This window comes from Ceratotherium simum, chromosome 32, assembly GCF_057802395.1.
Source record: "Ceratotherium simum simum isolate JZ-2026a chromosome 32, ASM5780239v1, whole genome shotgun sequence".
Lineage (NCBI taxonomy): Eukaryota > Metazoa > Chordata > Mammalia > Perissodactyla > Rhinocerotidae > Ceratotherium > Ceratotherium simum.
Window position 1 is genome coordinate 2,867,366 of NC_141931.1, and position 18,759 is coordinate 2,886,124.

At 40.1% G+C, this 18,759-nt stretch overlaps 1 long non-coding RNA gene across 1 annotated transcript; it reads left to right on the plus strand.

The window, feature by feature from the left end:
- Window positions 1–12,336: 12,336 nt before the first annotated feature.
- Window positions 12,337–18,264, plus strand: LOC147912940 (uncharacterized). Its single transcript, XR_015549377.1, has 5 exons — window positions 12,337–12,509; window positions 13,290–13,378; window positions 15,473–15,642; window positions 16,051–16,136; window positions 17,746–18,264. It is a non-coding gene; the product is annotated as an uncharacterized LOC147912940 (long non-coding RNA).
- Window positions 18,265–18,759: the final 495 nt, after the last annotated feature.

Here is an 18,759-nt window from a genome sequence, read left to right on the forward strand (position 1 = left end):
TTTCAAACAGCCTCTTCATATTTGTCCAAAAAGTGAAGTCGAATGTAAGTATTTGACAGTTGACACAAAGGATGCTTTGTTTGGGAAAACATCAGAAGGTAGGCTATTAAGAGCTGGAATAATACCAAGGGACCTCAAAAAAAGAAAAAGAAAGCATGAGAAATAAATAGAACAGAGACCAGATAGTGCCAAGGTGTGCTGGACACAATGGTTCTTTTCTTCTCCCAGGACGTTTGAGATTCTAGTGAAGAGAACAACTCCATCCCACTCATACCACAGCCCAGTCAAGAATGTGACTTTCAGGGAGAATGCTCAGTGACAGGAAATCTTTTGCAAGAAGTCTAACGGGCAGTCAGTTGGACTCCTGCTGAAATTCCGAGATCCATAGTAAGGTGTGTTTCTGAGCAGGAAGACCTGAGCCTTCTGTGTGCAGTGTTGACTTTAATGCCACACCCCCACCCTCCCCACCCCTGCTACCTCCCAACTATTTTAGTAGAAGGAAAGCAAGTCTTGAAGGCTTGTTTCTCAAAGCCATATTGCTAGAAGGCTTAGGCATTGTCTTTCCAATTAAAGACATCTGGACTGATTCGATTTTAGATCAAATTTGACTCAGTTGTTTAAATGTCGAGCAGATACAGCTCCACAGTGTCCCCGGAAACAAGGTGCCTTCTCAGCTGCGGCTCCACCTCTGTCTGTGAATAAGGGGGGTGGGGCGGATGGGGGGAGCCCCCTCCAACCGACAGCTACTCCTGAGCTCATACCCCGTGTTTGGTTCTGCGGCATGAACCATTAGAGAGGCGTGAGGCCTATTTTCAAGAAGTTTATAACAGTATAGAATTAGCATTACTTTACTTTTCCAGAGAGTCTCTTGGATTGTTCATTTTGGGAATTTACAAGACTCGTCACCTCTTCAATGGAAAGTATCAACAGTTTGTGCCCTAAAATTCTTTGAATCCTTGGTCTTAAAACCCTCGCCCCCACTCTTTTCAGAAGTCCTGGACTGTCATATGGTGATCTTTATCCAATTCTAATCAAGCCCATGCTTTGAAAAACCCACCCATAAACCAAACTTTCAAGTTCTCAGTAAGATCCAATCTTGACCTTTTCCTTCCAAGACCCTACCAGAGCTCTCGGAAATGGTGTTCTCTTCCCTGCAGTAAGCTTTGTCTCATCAAGAAGTCGTGTTGGCAACCGGGGTATATCCACAAATAAATGACAGGTCGGTGTTGGAGTTGGAATTCAACCCCAGCTTCATCTGACTCTAATGCCTGCTCTCTTCACTGTTACACATGTTGCTACTCCTGAGTGCTGTCGAGACCAAGACTTCTGGGAGAGATTTGGACAAAAATAAGACTTTGTGACCAAAAACCAAACACGAAACCCCTAGAGTCAAACCAACACCTGAAAGTTATTCCACCCAGGCAATTTTCTGTTGCATTAGACACAAGTCTGTGTGATTATGTAACAGAAAATTGACACTGCAAAATCACTGTAATCGTGCCATCTGACAAGTAAACTACATGAGGGAACAGCGAATTCCTTTTAAATGAATACCTTGTAAAGGAATATAGGGGAGAGCTAGATACATACAGGTCCCACTTCTATTTTTTGCTGACAAATACCCTTTGTCAATATTCTCTTACTAGCTATTCATTTTAAAAGGCGTCACTGTTCTTTTTGTTTGTGTCCTGTTTGGTACAATTACAGAGTAGATGAAGTTGAGGACCACAATGTACATTATGTTATCCACTCTAGGGTAAGCTGTAGTTAGGTCTGTAAGAAATTTCTATTGTAACCCCCAGTTTCAATCCATTGAAACTTTCCAAAACATTATCCTTCGGGGTCAAAATTTTCCTTCTTTTGAGGCCAATTATTTTTTCTTTTTAGAACATAAGAAAAAGATTGCCTGCAGCTGCTTCTGAGTTATTGGTGAATTAAGTCAAAAGCCTACTCCATTGCAAAATACTTTATTTTATAATCTCTGCAAAACTCAACATATAAAAGTTATCCCAACAGAAACCCTCATAACACTTAGAGTTACGTAAAAGGCAGATTGATTACTATTTGCTGACTCTGGTTTTCAGGCGAAAAAAAACAAAACAGCCCTACCTCATTAAGATAATAAAACAAACGACTAATTCAGGAGATTCAAACACTTAGCTTATGTGAAAAAGGCAACATTCTCCACAAACTGACAAATATTAATCAAGTGCCCACTTTGTGCCAAAGGCTAGGCATTGCTCACATTTAATCTCTCCAATACCTCCATGGACTAGATACATACTATTTTGCAGATGAAAATACTGGAGCATAAAGTGACACAAATTAGAAAAACAACTAGATAAATTTAATATGTTTAATAAATTAATGTAAACTAATCAATTTTATTCATTCAGTGATACTTATTGAGCACCTACTGTGTGCCATTGGGACTCATCTCAAAGATGAAAAAGACAAAGATGGTTCCTGCCCTCATAGACCTTACAAGTATTTCAACTGTAGGGTGCCAAGTATCTGTAAACTGAAAAATGTATACTGTATCTAACTCTAGGCTTAGTTCTGTGAAAAATAGAATCTTATTGGGGCAAGTCAGAGGACAGGATATAGTGAAGGAACAACTAACATTATGAAGGGAATGGTAATTATAATCTGCACAAAAATTCAGATTCCAAACATCTTGAAATAGCAGTATTGGAAAGACATGGTTGTAATAGGCTGTGGCCGACCCAGGAATCATGATGTTAATTTTAGAGCTAGAAGTGATTATAGAGGTAGATAGTCTAGTTTCATCATTTTCAAACTCTTCTTCTAGATGTCTACACATCCCCTTCTAGGTGTCCTGCACAATGGGGGAAGAATGTAGGCAGGGGAAAAGAAAGTAGGGACAAAATGGGAGAAGGCTCTGTTCTCCATTTCAATAAGAACAATTCTGTTATCTGTTTTATATATTAATTTCTAATAATATTGGAAGAAAGAAATCTACTGCAAAAAAAAAAGCATGCCGTTTCAAAATTATTTATCTGGTCTAAATACCTCCTATGCAAACTCTTCTATCTACTATATCATTTCCTTCTGTTTTGGGTTGAATACAAAAATGGGAATAATTAGATTAGTGGATGGTCAGGACAAGAATTTCAGATGTGATCATAATTAATGCAAATTGTCATCCTACAGATCTTACTCAAGAATTAACTTCAATATTGAAGAAGCCAAGAGGATCATACAGTTCAAGAGCCATGGTTTTATTCACTTCATTAAAAAGGAATTTCAAATTGGAGATGGAACTGTAAGATAAAATATCATTTAGGGAAGAACTTGGAAGAAAGAAACTCCTTACTACAAAGGAGGTCCTCCCACACATGCGAATCACTGGACCCAGGATAATCATCTATCTTGTTCAAAAGCATCAAAGGAAACCAGCCAGATCACCTTTCTTCATTTTCCAGAGAAAATCATCCACCTCATGAATTGAAGCCATTCTGAATCAGAAGCCCCTCTACTGTCAGATAAAAGATGTTATCAAACCCAGGTATAGAATATCTAGGACCAAGGGGCAAGTTATCAAGATTAAGAAACTTCTTTAATCATTTAAGTGCAGATGTTTAGAAGAAACCACACTCTTTAGAGACAGTGGCCCTTCTTGCAACGGGGAGACTGTTACTTCCTATCGCACTCTGCAGCTTTGGAAATAACCACTAACACTTTATCAACTTATACAACATCTAAACTCACACCCATGCCTATGTCTGGTGGGGACCCATCATGCTGGTTATGGGTAATGTGCTCTATGTCAGATCTGGACTATCCAAGATGGACAGAATAAGAGATAAGGACCCCTCAGGGCAGGACCAGGTCTTCATCACTGTCTGTGCCCCTGGTGCCAAATACTTAGTGAAAAATAAATATTCATTGAATGAATTAATGAATGCACAGGAGTATTACAGACCCAGCAGGTACTATATGGAAGATGAAAGTTGTGGTGGGACAGAGGGACAGAATAGACAATCAAGGGAACAGAAGCTCATACATTGCACTAAATGCAAGGAACTAGAAAATGAGACAAAGCTCATCTCCCATGGGAAGTCTCTCATACACTATACTGTGTGGGGAAAAGTCGTGAGAGGCTTCCCTGGTCACAGCCAATCAGGCCAGAGGAATGAAAGGCTGCTGGAGTGCAGCAGGTCCCTGCACTGCCAAATTGATCCCAAACATGAAATAAATCCCCTGCACCACCCAAGTAACACGAACTCCCACCCTAATCTAGTAGTGATTTATAAAGTTGTTTTTATCCAAGGATATGAGCTAAGTCACATGTGGTTTAATAGACTCCACTTGGAGTTGGTAAAGCAATGTGAAAACAGGCTTAGCAAAGCTTTTGAGAAATTTGGCCTTACAGTCAGCCGTGTGGGTAGGTTCTCATTTATGTGATGGGAATACAGAGGTATATTAAGAGGACCCCTTTATAACAAAATGTCCCTCCTCTCCTGTCACACATTCTGAAAGGTGACCCCTAAGCAGCATGGTGAAGTGGAATGAGCACTGGATTTGGCATCAAATTTACCTAATTCCAAATCCCAGATTTGCCACTTACGAGCTGTGTGATCTTGGACAAATTCCTCACTCTCTAAACCTTACTGTGGAACATTTGAGAATAATTCCTATTTAGTAGGGTTATTATGACGTTTAAGTGAGAAAGCGTATGAAGCCCCTGACACACGGTGGCTGTTCAACACACGTTGTTATTGTTGTCACTAATTCGTTGCCTTGAGCTATGATGACAATTTGGTCTGCAAAGACCACTATTAAAAGGTTTGAGAGAGGTCAGTGCTTGAGCCTTGGTCAGCACAGCAGCCAGGATTACTCATTAGTGACTAGAAGAAGATGCATCATCGAACCAGGAGTGGGACTAGGAGCCAAATAAGACATCTCTGTTTGCTAATTATGGATTTCCCCTGTCGTTTTCTTCTACTTTGGAGGAGCCAGCCCCTTCTCTAGGCAAATTTGCTTCCTTCCGGGCAGCAAGGAATTGCACAGATCACGTGAGAAGCCCCTGCCTGTGGCTCTCAAGCTGCCTCTCCTTCTGCTTAGTGTCTTTCCATGAAAATGTGGCCACTAGGTCAGCACAAGTCTCCGGGGCTGCCATTCTGGTTCATGGGAATCCTTTAAATGGGGGTGGACCCCCTACGCCAGGCACTCCACTTCCATTTCAGTATTTATAAAACCTGATAGAAATTCTTATCAATCTCATAGTTTTTCTAAGGGAATTAGAGCACACAAAGGCTTTTAAAGTCTTTGTTAATAAAATAGAATAAGTAAAAATCAAGTTGTCATATCTTTCCATTGTACTAACCACAGGAAAAGCCTGATTTGCTTTTTATTCCTCTAATGTCAAAATTTTATCAAGACTTCCTCTTCTGTAAGATTGGGATATGAACTCTTAAACCACCTCGGGAGTCGTGCCAGCTCTTCAAGACTGGAAACACGTTCCAAGAGCACATTTCCCGGTAACCTTACTCTGCAGAAGTCCTAGTAGATAGGGGTCCTGAAAGTGTTAGCCAAAATGCTTCCATAGTTTCTATGGAATTAGATGCCAACTCTGATGCCATCTCAGATGCCAACTCAGGAATCTTCTAATAATTAAAAACAGAATAAAGTGCCACAAAACAGTGATTTTGCTTACATGTTCTACAGCAGAAAATATTTCTATAATGAAATAAATACCAATTTTCATGCATGGACTCTGCCTAAAGAATTTTGATTCTATTTTGAGTAATGTTTGAAGTATGGTCTGATCGTTATACTTAAGAAGAAGGTGAAATCTTATCTCAGTGTCTTAAACTTTATACCCTTATGTTGGGCAAAAATAACATAAAATAGGGTAATCTGAAAGCAAAAATGTTTTGAATAGCTATTAGAGAATGGGATTAGAGGAATTATGTCTAAATAATATCCCAAAAAAGACATATCTTTTCTGAATTTTTGGACATATAAAAGTAAATGATACTTACAAAATTCCATAGGAATGATATACAAAAAAAAAATAGTCTACTGTTTAATTGAACTTTGGAAATGTTGTAAATAAAGATTATTCTAATAAGGAAAATCTCTAAAAAATTTTCAGTTGCTGGTTTGATTTTTGCATGTACACTTTTATTATGTATTGTGTACCACATGAGAATATGAATAAATTTATGACCATCTTCATTTTAATGGCTTTTATTTCTGTTTATATTTTTATCTGAAAATTGCTTTACTAAGAATGATTGTGATTAATTGAGACTGGAAGTAAAAATGACCACGTGGTTATCTATACTGTTTCATCACTGTATTGTGTAAATATTCATTAGTTCATTATAGGCATACCAAGAGTAGTTATGCATTATTTTGTCATGTTGTTTTTAACTCCCATTTGTTTGATTTCAGATATGATCTTTTCTACAAGGCTGTTCTTTAGCAGGTGTTCATTTAAGTGGGCTTCATTGTTTTTTTTTTTACATAAAATTAACCTGCCAAAGCAATAGACTCTAAAAATATTTGGCCACAACGTCTAAACTATTTTGATTATACATTTTAAATAGGTTTAAATGCAGTTAACTCACATTTAACCAAAACAAATCTTTCAAGAGTAAACATAAACCAAAACTCCAAAAGTCCTCACACCAATTGCTACTGGAAATTAAAATCCTCCCAAAGCGCAAATAGAATAGATGCACGTGAATCAAGAAACAGTGCTTCCCATTGTTTTCGAGGGAAAAACACTATGTCTTTTCAGTAATGCCCAACCATAGTCTCCTGTCCTGGATAGTTTATTGATGTTGATGTTTTCCTAAATTTATTTTAAAAAGAATTTCTTGTTTTGGTCTTTGAGTCAAAATTACATATTCACACAGCTTAACTACAGTGTACCTGGAACCATGTCACAATGATATCTTCATAATATTCATGATAAAGTAAGAAGTTCAGAATGTTTGATTAATCCTAGTGGACTGGCATAATCCATTTTCTCTCCTGTGTGTGCTCCGGGAGTCTGCAAATCCTTTGACTAATCCATTCATTAAACTTGCCTGTAAATATGAAACTTGGGGCTCAGGGAGGTCTGATTATCCTAGATGGTAATTGGGTCTTTGCCTCTTGACCTGAGAAATAAACTTGCTTTACGCAGGGGTGACCTGTAGGTCCTTAATCTCTGGCCAGAGGCCTCTGAGGAATTTGCTTACTCTGTTTCTGAGACATGATCCAACTTAAGAGTTGATCTCTATCTCAAACTGGTAAGAGAATCAGAGGGTCTATCTCAACACCACTTGTCACATTATGAGAATTTTCCTGAATCTCTACAATGAACTTGAAGAGCAAGCAGGCAGCTGCTCGTCATTCGAAGCTCAATGCCAGGCCCTGCAAGTCTGCTCTGAAGGAGTGTCCTGCAATCGGCACAGAAGTGAGAGAATTGGAACCGGGCTCCTGATAAATCGCAATGTCACAAAAGTTGCAAAAACGGATACATCTCCTTTGCGCTGAGAAAAAAATTACAAGTACACACTGTATACGAACGTGTTCAGTCTAGGAGTACGTAGTTCGTGTGAAAAAAGAATATGGAAGGACTTATTGTTATCTTTTAGGAAGGAAGTTTCAGGAATATCTAGGTTGTTGCTGCTTATTTTGTATTCTCATTGTTTTCAGGCAGGTGTGTGGCCTCTTCTTGCCAGGCAGCCTGGCATTTTGTCTTATTTTTTATTGAGAAACATATTTTAACATCTGCAAGTCGTTTGTAACCAAGCAATCAGCATCAGGTTTTCATGTCTCTTCTGCCATTCTTCAACCCATGACAGATACATTGATTTACCATGACAAACTTCCAAAAAGTTTCTCCCTTTGGCAGTGACTTACAATAAGTTCTACTAACAAAATGCATTCTTGCTGCTCTGAATTTGAACGGGGAAAAAGTTCTCCTCCCTTTGCTGTCCCATATAACCCCATTAAAGTTGCAACCCAAAGAGTTATTTAACGGGAATAGGCACTATCAATTTGCCTAGTTAGAGAAATCATTTTTTAACATCTTCTGTTTAAGGTTTATCAGATTTCATGTATATTTTTCACCATTGTGTAAAAAACACAAAACTAGTTTTTTTTTCTTTCTAATAACTTATAAAATTTCTCTCCGGTGTACGTCTACCAACTCTGTGGTATTGGACTGAGAATAAATGAATAAAGTCAGGTAAAATGGTAGAAATGAGATACCCCCTTCATGCCAGCCCACTGGGAAGAACAAGCATGGAGGCTCTCGTTATGCACAGCAGAATTTTCTTTCATGCATCAATCTCCCTCCGTACAACCTGTATCTAAATGCGTCATGGTCTTCAACATAGTTATAGAGTTAAAGGCCCTAGCAGATGAGAAAAAGGAAAATGCAAACTCTCAGAGAAGGACAACACTGGCATGTGAATAATGACACCTGAAGCAAAACAAAAAAGGCAAGAAAAGAAATTTGAGGCTTTCAAGAGAGTAGACTAAGAAGGTTCAAGTGTCAGAAGTGATAGGACTTTTTGTACAGGGTCTCAAAAAGGTCAAGCATTAAGAGGTGAGAAAAACAGAAAGAGGAGTAGAGAGAAGATTTAAATCAGAGATGAAAGATGGTCAGCATACGTCAATGGCTCATGTCTGGAATCGTGAGAAAGACTCATCAAGCCATCAGTGCGAGGAAGCAGGGTGCCCGGCGCTGGGGTGTGGTGGCGAGGTGGCTGCTGCGACATAGGAGCTTCAGGGCCAGAGGCAGCAGGAAGCTGATGGTGGATGTGGGTGTTCCTAGTGAAGCTGTGAGCCCAGAAGCACAAGTTCCTGGTTAGATCCATTTATACATTTACGTAGCACCTCTGGTATGCCCCCAAAACTTTATTTTTTGCTGAATGATTTCTTTCACTGCTTGTGAGACCTCTAAATTGGATTAGTGTGCTTAACTTCCTTCATCTCCCTTTGCCATCTGGCTTTAGATAAAGAAAGGGAAAGCGAGGACCGTTGAAAGGGGGTTCCAAGCCAGTTAAGAGAGCAGATAATGGTTATCCTTTGAAGTCTCCCGTGAAGCAGAACACATTTAGGCCTACGTGCGGCCAGCCTAATCTCTCGAATGTTTGACTATGCTATAACTGAATTTGCAGCGAGTTGAAAGTGGTGTGATTAATATCTCACCTCAATTTTTATGGTCATCTTAACTACAAATAAACACAGAGTCACACTGTTGATATTAACTTTGAGGTCTTTCTTGAATGGTTGTAAATGCGCAATTCCCAAGTGCCCTGAACTAAACTGGAACTGCAAATATTTATGATCAGAAATTGTCATTTTTAATTACTCAAAGCATAGGGTGGTGAAATGTATAATAATGTGCATGTAAGCCTAAAATACATGAGTTAATTACAAAAATCTTCTCTGTCTCTCTCTACATATATATCAATATCTATATCTGTAGATAAAATTAAACCAAACTGCTTTTTTTTCCCCAATTGATCGGACCAGACCAATAGTATTATAAAACATTCTGGCCAAGAAATAGTCAGTCACGGCATTTTTGTTAGTAACGCCAAATGTTCTTGCCCAAGGGAGGGAAGAATGCTTTCCAGACATAAATCTTTCTACAGTGTAGTGAAGCTGAAATTGTTCCTTTTGTGTCATGATTGTACTAAATGCAAGAAGGAGTCTGATTTCATCCATCTTGACAAAATAAAGGTGCTACTTCTACTTCTTTTATATTTTTTAAAGTAATATATTTCAGTTGGTCGAAGCTATCTCAATGGATGTGGAAAAGTCATACAGAGACACCATGATTTCTAATGGTCACACCTGCTATGGAAAAACATGTGGACCTTCAAGCTCTTAGAACAGGAGGAACAAGGGCTCCTTTGATATGTCACAGACATTTACTGCTTCTCTGTGGCTTCTAAAAGAGAGAAAGGGTAAGGATTAGGGTAGGTTTGTAAACTATATATTGTAGAAATCCATTTGGAGTCTCCTATCTAAACTTGTTATAACTAACGCAACATTTTTCGAGGGATCAGATTTTTGTAGCATTAAAACGTATACATCAAGAATTATTCTGACCACCTCTGACTTCTCAGTTCATTTCCAATGTCTCTGTTTTGGTGTAAGGAAAGACAGCAGATGGTGTTCACTTTTAGTGTGTGAAAATTTCTGCCACCAAACCAGTCAAAAAGCACCTTCTGTTGATTCCATCAAAAGGTCATTAACCAAATTTTATTCTTACCTGAGCCAGGATTTGCTTATCTTTGCTTATGATTCTGGCCAAACTGAAATGTGGATTGTGCTGCCCAGGCTCATTAGAGGTCGAAGGTAAATTCCAATTCTTGCCCACTGGCTGTTGATTGAATAATTCGGCGTGAATCACTGAGTTAAGACACTGGGGGACGGAGAGGAAAGAAGGGCATAGGTGGAAAAATAGAAGAGGAAATGATAATGAAACTTCCTTTCAACTTTGTCATCAACACCTGGTTCAAAAGAAATATTGTAGAAGTGATGTGAACACTCTTTTGTAGTAAAGGGTGGTGACAGGGTTTGTCAGGACTGCCCAGGGCCAGGTGAGACCAGATGCCTTGGGATGGCTTTCTGCCTTCTTCTCCCCTGACCAAGTCCTCTCATCTCTCAACTCAGCAGGACCTCAGACTAGTGTGCTCGTAGAGTATTTGGATCACTTTTAGTTTTTCAGTTCTCATCGCTTGCAAGCAGTTAAATATGAGAAGGCCTGTCAACCCTACAAAACTGTAAGCTCGTTGAGTAGGAAACACATTTTGTTCAATGTTGTGTTTCCTACAGTGCAAAGCATAGCACTCTGCACATGCTAAATGCCAAAAAAAAGGAGAAAAGAAAAAAAAAAAGAAATTTCCTCATTCAGTGAGAATGGGGAAAACAGAGATTCAAGTTGAGAAAAATGTTCCAAAAAATCTTAAGAATGAAAATAATAAATGAAAACATCTTTTTATCAAGATCTCCAAAGTTAGAACAAGGAGCAGGTACCAAAACTACAGCACCTCTGTCTGTGTTTCTTTTACCCCAGGTATGTATTTTCTTTGCAATATTAAACATTTCTTCCCTCTGCATGAATGGCTTTTTTTTTAGTTTTTTATTCTGATATAATTTTAAGCTTAATTAAAAGTTGTAAATATGGTCCAAAGAACTCCTGTATACCCTTTACCAATAATGTCATTTATTGCTTACATTTTGTTACATTGGCTTTATGATTTACCATCCTCCCCTTCTATCTCTCAGGGGGACCATCTGAGAGTGAGGTACAGACATGTCATGGTGACTCCTGAATATATCAGTGTATGTCTGCTAAGAACAGGGAAATTCTCTTACGTGTGTGCATCTCTGTAACAATGTGAGTATCAAAACTAGGAAATACAACACTGACATAATAATATTATTTGATCCACGGTCCAGATACAGATTGTATCAATTGACCTGATAATGTCCTTTATGGGACTACTTTTTTCTATCCTGGATTCGACTCGGAGTAAAGAATTCCATTTAGCTGTCATGTATCTTTAGTCTCCTTTTTCTGGAACTGTTCCTCAGTCTGTCTGTTTTTCATGACCTTGCCATTTTTGAAGAGTTCAGGATAGTTATTTGGTAAAATATCCTTCCAAGTCCGTTTATCTGACGTTTCCTCACGAATAGATTTAGGTTCTAAATATTTGGTAGTAATACTACAGAAGTGATGTTGTATCCTTCTCAGTGCATCATATAAGCAGGCATGTGGTGTCTGTTGTCCCATTATTGGTGAGGTTAAATTGAATTACTTGTTTATGGTTATGGCTGCCAGGTTTCTCCTCACATGTAGCTTTTTAGGAGTCTTAATTAGATAAAGTAAATTTTAAAGATAGAGCTGAGAGAATCAATAATTGTGAAGGACAGCTTGGAGGTAAGTAAGTCATTTCATCCTTTTAGATGCTCTAAAATTAACACTGGTTTTAAACCAGACCATAAGAAAACCATGTACCTGGACCAAAATAGGCTGGCTATGTTTAGAATTACTTTACCTGACTGCATTCAGTCTTGTGTCATTGGGCTCTGCTACATAATAAAGAATTTGTCTAGTCTTTGTCCTGGTTCCTGACACAGAGCTTCTAAAACCCTTGGAATTTCCCAAAACTTGGGAGTATCTTTGTTATTCACCACTCCCTTGGATCACACCCAAGTTTATGCTAATGAGATGGCTCAGGATGAGGGGCGGTCACCAGAGAGACAAACCATGTGATTAGAGGGCTGAAGCTTTGAGGCAACCTGAACTCCAGTGGGAGAAGGGAAGCTAGAGATTGAGCTATCAACCCTGCCTCTTTAATGAAACCTCAAAAAAAACTGTAGACACTGAGGCTCAGTGAATCTTACTAGTTGGTGAACACATCAATGTGCTGAGAGGGTGACACACCCAAATTCCATGGAAGCTCCACATTCAAGACCCTCTCAGATCCTGCCCTATGCGGTTCTTTGTTTGCCTGGTCCTGGTTTGTATCCTTTATGATAAAACTGTAATTGTAAGTACAGTGCTTTTCTGAGTTCTGTGAATTGTTCTAGTGAATTATCAAACCTGAAGGTGGTCGTGGAAACCCCTGGATTTGTACCTAGTTGGACGAAAGTGCAAGTGGCCTGGGGATAACATTTGTGGTCGGCATCTGAAGTGAGAGAAGTCTTGTGTACTGTCCCTTTAACTTGTGAGTCTGTGCCAACTCCAGGGAGTTAGTGCCAGAATTGAATTGCAATATAGCAGTTGGTGTCAGAATAGGCTCTTTAGAGGGATGTTACGTATAGTTTATGATATTTGAACTTGATGATGAAGTTTCAATTATGAATTTTCACATATATGTATATAAAGTGAATTATGTACATATATGAGAATATGGATTACAAATATAATCCATCAATGAGACTTTAAATGGAAAAAATAAAGTTGTTATATAATAGTTTCATTTCTCTTTAATTCTTAGCGCATATACTGATCCAAAGTTATGTTAAAAAATTCTGATCTTTCATGTTTACTCTTTAATGAATTATCACACATTTACTTATACAAAACTTACAGTTAGTCTTGTCATTTTATTTGAGGAAAATGATGAGTGATTGGTAGGAATTGTTCTAAGAAGTTTGATGTGAAAGTTTATTCAATCACGGCTTCCTTTGGCCAGACTATATCCATGCATGCAAGATAATAATCTCTGTCCTACCAAATGGGAAAGCTTCTCAGTGGAGGAATGAAGTAGGTCCTTCACATATTTTTTTTCTTTTAGGTCAACATGTGAATATTTTAAAAAGTTGTTCAAAGACTTCTGGGGATTGAAAGAATTCAAGAGGTCTGAAGTTCGTTGCCGTATCTTTGGTAAGAATTATACTCAAACCATCTCAGGAAGATGTCAGTTTACAGATAAAATAAAAAGTGTAGTGAAATCTGGAATTATCCACTATCCCTCTCTTTCTCAGCTTTTGTTGCTGACCAAGTAAACCAGAACCAGACTCCTTCTTCAGACTTCTCTCTGGAACACGAGGCAGTGAGGGCAGTCAAGGGCAGCCCTGGGAAAGGAGACTGAGTCTCCTTTGCGGCTAGCTTTGACCAGTCACTATTTAGGGAGGGAGTCTTCTCTTGAACACATCCTTTCTGCAGGGAGGTATTTGCCAAGACCATCTTGGGGGGCTCTGGAGCTAAGGCCGTGTGGACCAGTATCTGATGGTGTAATCTGAGTTTAGACTCTTCTCATGGGCATTTTGGGCCTTGCTTGCTGACCTGGATATTTTTGGTGGACTGGTGGAGTAATGAACTGAACATTCTTGACCTGCTATGTGTAAACACTTATTGGTGGTCTGGAATAGGGAGAGATTTTCTAGCTATTTTGGGGAGGGAAAGGAAGGAGAAAGTGTTGAATACCTACTCTGTGCCCAGAACAGTCACCTCTAATTTGTAACCCAAGCTTGTGAAGTGGGTTTCTTCAATGCCTTTGTTTGTTCATTTACTGCCCACACACCCAGTGGGTACCTGTGGTGCGCTGGGCACAGTGCAGAGTGCTGGAACTTGGTGGCCCTGCCTTCCCGGATCTCATAGTCTCGTGTGTTTCATCATTTACGTGACTTTAATCAAATTGTAGTTAATTTGGAGCTTTAGAATATTTTTGCAATAAAATTAATGTATAGGAAGATAAAGTATGTAGGATGGTAAGGTGGGAAGAAATGCAAATGATCTGCCTTCTCCACATTTCCACATGAAGGAAGAGAATGTGAAATAAAGAACAAAAAATAACTTCTCTGATTTTTTAACTGCCCATATTGGGTCTTGCAGTTGCCTCTGTTACCTGATAACACTTGGCATCTGAGACTTTCCCTTAATCATCCTCCAATGAACTTGATTTCAAGATCAGCCTGCCTGTTTCACAGGACTGATCTCCTTCCAGGCTTCAGATGGAAAATGTCAGCCCTCTTGTCAACAACTCTAACATTTAAATTCTTGGGATACCAGAGATGCTCTGAGAGAATAGACAGGACTTGACTGTGTGTACACATTACTCTCCCAAACGCCGTTGGGAAGAGGCAAGGAGAGGTCTCTTCCACCATTTTTTAATAGCAAAATAGGCCAATAAAAAGATAACACAAATCAGGAATCATTTCTTTGCTTAAGAGTTTAGTGGGCATGTATGAAACAGAAAGAAGTAAGATTTATAATATTTACAGAAAAATTCAATTGATTGCTTTTCAATCCAAAAGCTTGAGAAGGAAATTCCTGTAGTCACAGGCAGCAGGCATTCTGGTCTTTGGAGACGCTGGGCTTCTTTATTGAAAGAACACCCAATTTACTAATAAGACAGAGGCCATATTTGCCTAAGTGGGGGTGTTTTGGGATGTTCTAAATGTGACACTCTCCAGAAAGGCATCTCTGTAGCAGTCTGTCCTTCAGCCCAGCTGACATGGCAGCCAGAGTGGAAGCCTGACTTTCATGTTAAATGATCCTCCCGCATCATTATGTTTGAACGTGTGAACTTGTCGTCTGATTTCGCACGCCTGAGTGCTCCTGAGCTGACTCATAAGACATTTTCGAGGTTGTTTGCTATGTCCTGAAGAATCGTCCCCAGTCCGGCCAGCACGCAGGAATGAATGCTTTGATCTGATTAGCGGGATTTACTCTCATTTGCGGAGTGCTAAAATTAAGCTTGGCGACAGCCTGCCGGGGCAGAGGGATTTGTCCTGCTCACCCAGGGGCTGCCCAGAGACACACAGATAGGCAGGAAACCGGTGAAGCAGAATTTAAGAAAAGACGCCATTTCAGACCTGACATGAAAGATGTCCAGGATGAGCTTGTGAGGGGACTGAAGGGGAGGGGGGTGATCTTAGCGTGCAATATTATGAGAAGGCTGGGAGGGGACAGAGCTGTTTTCTCAGGAGACTGAGACCTGAAGAGACTGCTGAAAAGACACTGTATTTGTCACAGCAAGAAGAATCAGCATATTGGCATTTGGACGCTAGTGAAAGGGATGAAAATGAGATTCTGTGAAGACACAGCAGAGTCAATAAGCAGGAGCTTGGCTGTGGCAAGAAGGATGAAACAACCAAATTGAGACAATTTGCAGGAAAAGTGAAATTGCCACTAATTGCCTCAAAGTGAGTATGTGCCTCTGTGGGGAAAGTGGGGTGCTTAGCAGAAAGGGTGAGCTCAGTCTTCATCAGGTTAACTTCAAGCAGCTGGGGAAGCCTCCCGCTGAGAATGCCGAGGAGACAGTTGGATAGATTACTGCCCAGAGAGGGCAATGGCTTTCCGGTTGGTATGGCTATTGGATCCAGCACCTGGGCTCGCTTTCTCTTTTATAACTTAACATGGCTCAATGTGACCTTCCTACTCTGTACTGCTATTGCATGTGATCAAGACTGAGCCACGGGTGAGAAAGTTTATGAGAGGTTTGCACTTGGTGACACATTTCAGCCGAGCTCTATTAACTAAAAATAGAGGTAGGTCCATGGTTTACCTGAGGCCAGCTTGTGTGTGACTTCTGGATTTCTACTTATCATCAGGCTGTAACTTGATGAAGCTGCAGTAAATTGGATCTGTTATTATTTGTATGTCAGCCAGAGAACGTCCATCTCACTCAGGGCCACTGGTAAGTGTTGAATCATGATAATACCAATAATTGTTACATTTCCAAGGCAAATATATAGAGGAACTCCAAAAGCATTATATATGTGCCCACACAAAGCTCTAATGAGGTAGGAAGGGGGCAGGAATTATTTCCCTGTATTATCTAAAGAGTGAAGACACAGGTTAAGTGAATTGCCCAAGGTCAAACAAGAATGACAACTTGTCTCTTGCTCACCTATCTCAAAAACTGGATTTTCTCAGCCCTGATCTTATTTTCTATATGGATAGTGTGCATCGAAGACTGTGTTCAGAGACCACCTGATCAATCAGATCTCAAGGAGCTTCTAACAGGTGTCAAATGGAATAGAACCTCTTTCAGGGGCCAGAAAGATCATGTCTTAGAGGAAAATAAATCCTTGATAGGAAACATGCCCTGAGGCTGCTGGGGACCCGGGGAATGCAAGGCCTCTGGGTGATGCTTGAATCAGTTTTCACACACACACACATACACTGGCATGTGTGCATGTACACACGTGCACACACACACACATATTTTTCCAAGATGTTTAAAAGTTCATACAGAGCTGTAAGAGTTGGAGGTCACACGTAGGGCCCCGGGATCTCATTTTAGAAGCCAACTTAAAGATCATTTGAGAATCGATTAAAAAAACTTGCCATAGGACTGGGCGTGTCAGTATGGAGGAACGAGAAGAATATGAGGAAGCCCATCACCAGACAGACAGGTGAATGTGGAGTTTGAGAGAGAAGAGATGGCAAAGTGCCAGTACTTAAAAGAACAAAGGATGAAATCCTTTTAGGCCACGGAATCCTAGGGCAGTATTAATGGTTTATGGAAAGGCTACTATGCCAGCAATGGCTATTGTCAAAACTGGATTCAATTTAGCAGTAACACAGTAACTAAATGTCATGGTCTTTTTGAGCATAAACTTTACATATATTCAAAGACAAGATCATTATCCCAAAACCTCTTTAGAAAGTAGTACTTCCTGATTGAAAAGGAAGATAGTATTTTTATTATTTGAAGTTAGTTTTGAGATACTGTTTAGACCCCTCACTTCAAATAGCTTCCTTTCATCCTTCCCACCTCATGCTGTATCTACAGTTCCACATGAATAACGTGTATTGAGGCCGGGATTAAGTGACTATCTGCCTGACCCATCTCAGAAAGCCTGTCGTGGACATTCAGGGGCAATATTACTTCTTTAAGGCGACAGTAGCTCATTTTTATAGGAAAATAGATGCCTAGCGAAAAACCTCTCCCAAGACAGCTGGTGTTTTCAGTCCTCATTTCCGATCTCTGGGGAAGAAGGAGATCTCTTGTTGATTATGCCAGAGGTAACAGAAATCTTGCATATATCAAAATTCGCTTCCCAGAGAGAAACCTTAAAGCTATTCATTAGTTTTTGTCTATTTTGTGTCCCTTTTTGTTGTTTATTTGGGCTGTTTATGACAAATAGGGTTTCCATCATCTGTAAGCCCACCATTTAAGAGCCCTTTGCTGTAAATGCCTAACAAGTGGAAGAAAAGTGAAAAATTACATCCGCCAGGGGTTTTCAACACCTTTATTTGGCATACAATAACAAATATGCGCCATTTGCATTATCTTCTAGTTTTATACCTCTGTCGGGCCCCTGCTGGGATAGATGTTCTCCTGTGGAGCAGCAGGGCTGGAAGACCCCTGAGAGAGGACTTAGCCCCAATTGGCCGCATGTCGCTTGGGCCTCAAGGACCTCAAAAGGGTAAGGACACAGAGCCAGCTGCCTGGGTTTGAATCTCGGTTCCACCTTTCACTCAACGTGTAACCATGGACGGCTGACTTCGTGTTCCGGTAACTGAATGTCTTCGTCCGTAAAATGAGGATAATGTGAGTACTACCTCCTACAGTTGTTGGAGAGTTCACAGAGTCAACAAGTGCCCAGCACCAGAAGGTGTGGGGCCGAGTTTGCTGCTATCACTGTCATCGTTTAACTGTGTCTCACTTGACTGCCGAGTTATATTTATGGCATCTCTTCTGGTAATTTTCTCGAGCTCTGAAGTACCTTATTGGCCTATGGCTTCCTTTATTTTCCTTGGGAGTGTGTGTTGTGCAGAACATAAGTGTTGCTATTGTAATAAAAGATAACTTCAAAGCCTGCAAGTAGCCGCTTGTTTGTTTAATATGTAGCATTTGCTATTCCAATAAATAGTCGGTCAAAGATCCCCCATCAGGGCCACATTTTATTCTTCAATATTGTTGATGAGGATTTCACTTATAAACCATGGCTGAGTCGGAACTTGGATATTCGCATAAACACACTCAGCCCCGCTCACACGTGGAGCCAGAAGAGCGTCTGAGTAAACTTTCCGAGCAATTGGATCACAAGTCACCAAGAGAGTGTCTGTGTCCTCCTGTCCTGCACAGCCATTGCGTAGGCATTGCCGTGATCACGTCTCTTTCTTTCATGGCAAGGAACGGGTTGTATAGAGGATGGATTCTCAAAGCCTAACTCTTGAAAGCCAAATCCGTCAAGTCATAGCACTGGTGACCAGAGCTTCCTCAGAGGCAGCTCTGGGAAAGGGTGGGAGGTAGGAAAGTTTGCTCTCTCCTCTCAGGACCCCTGGCTCTGGGTCTCTCCCCCTCTCAT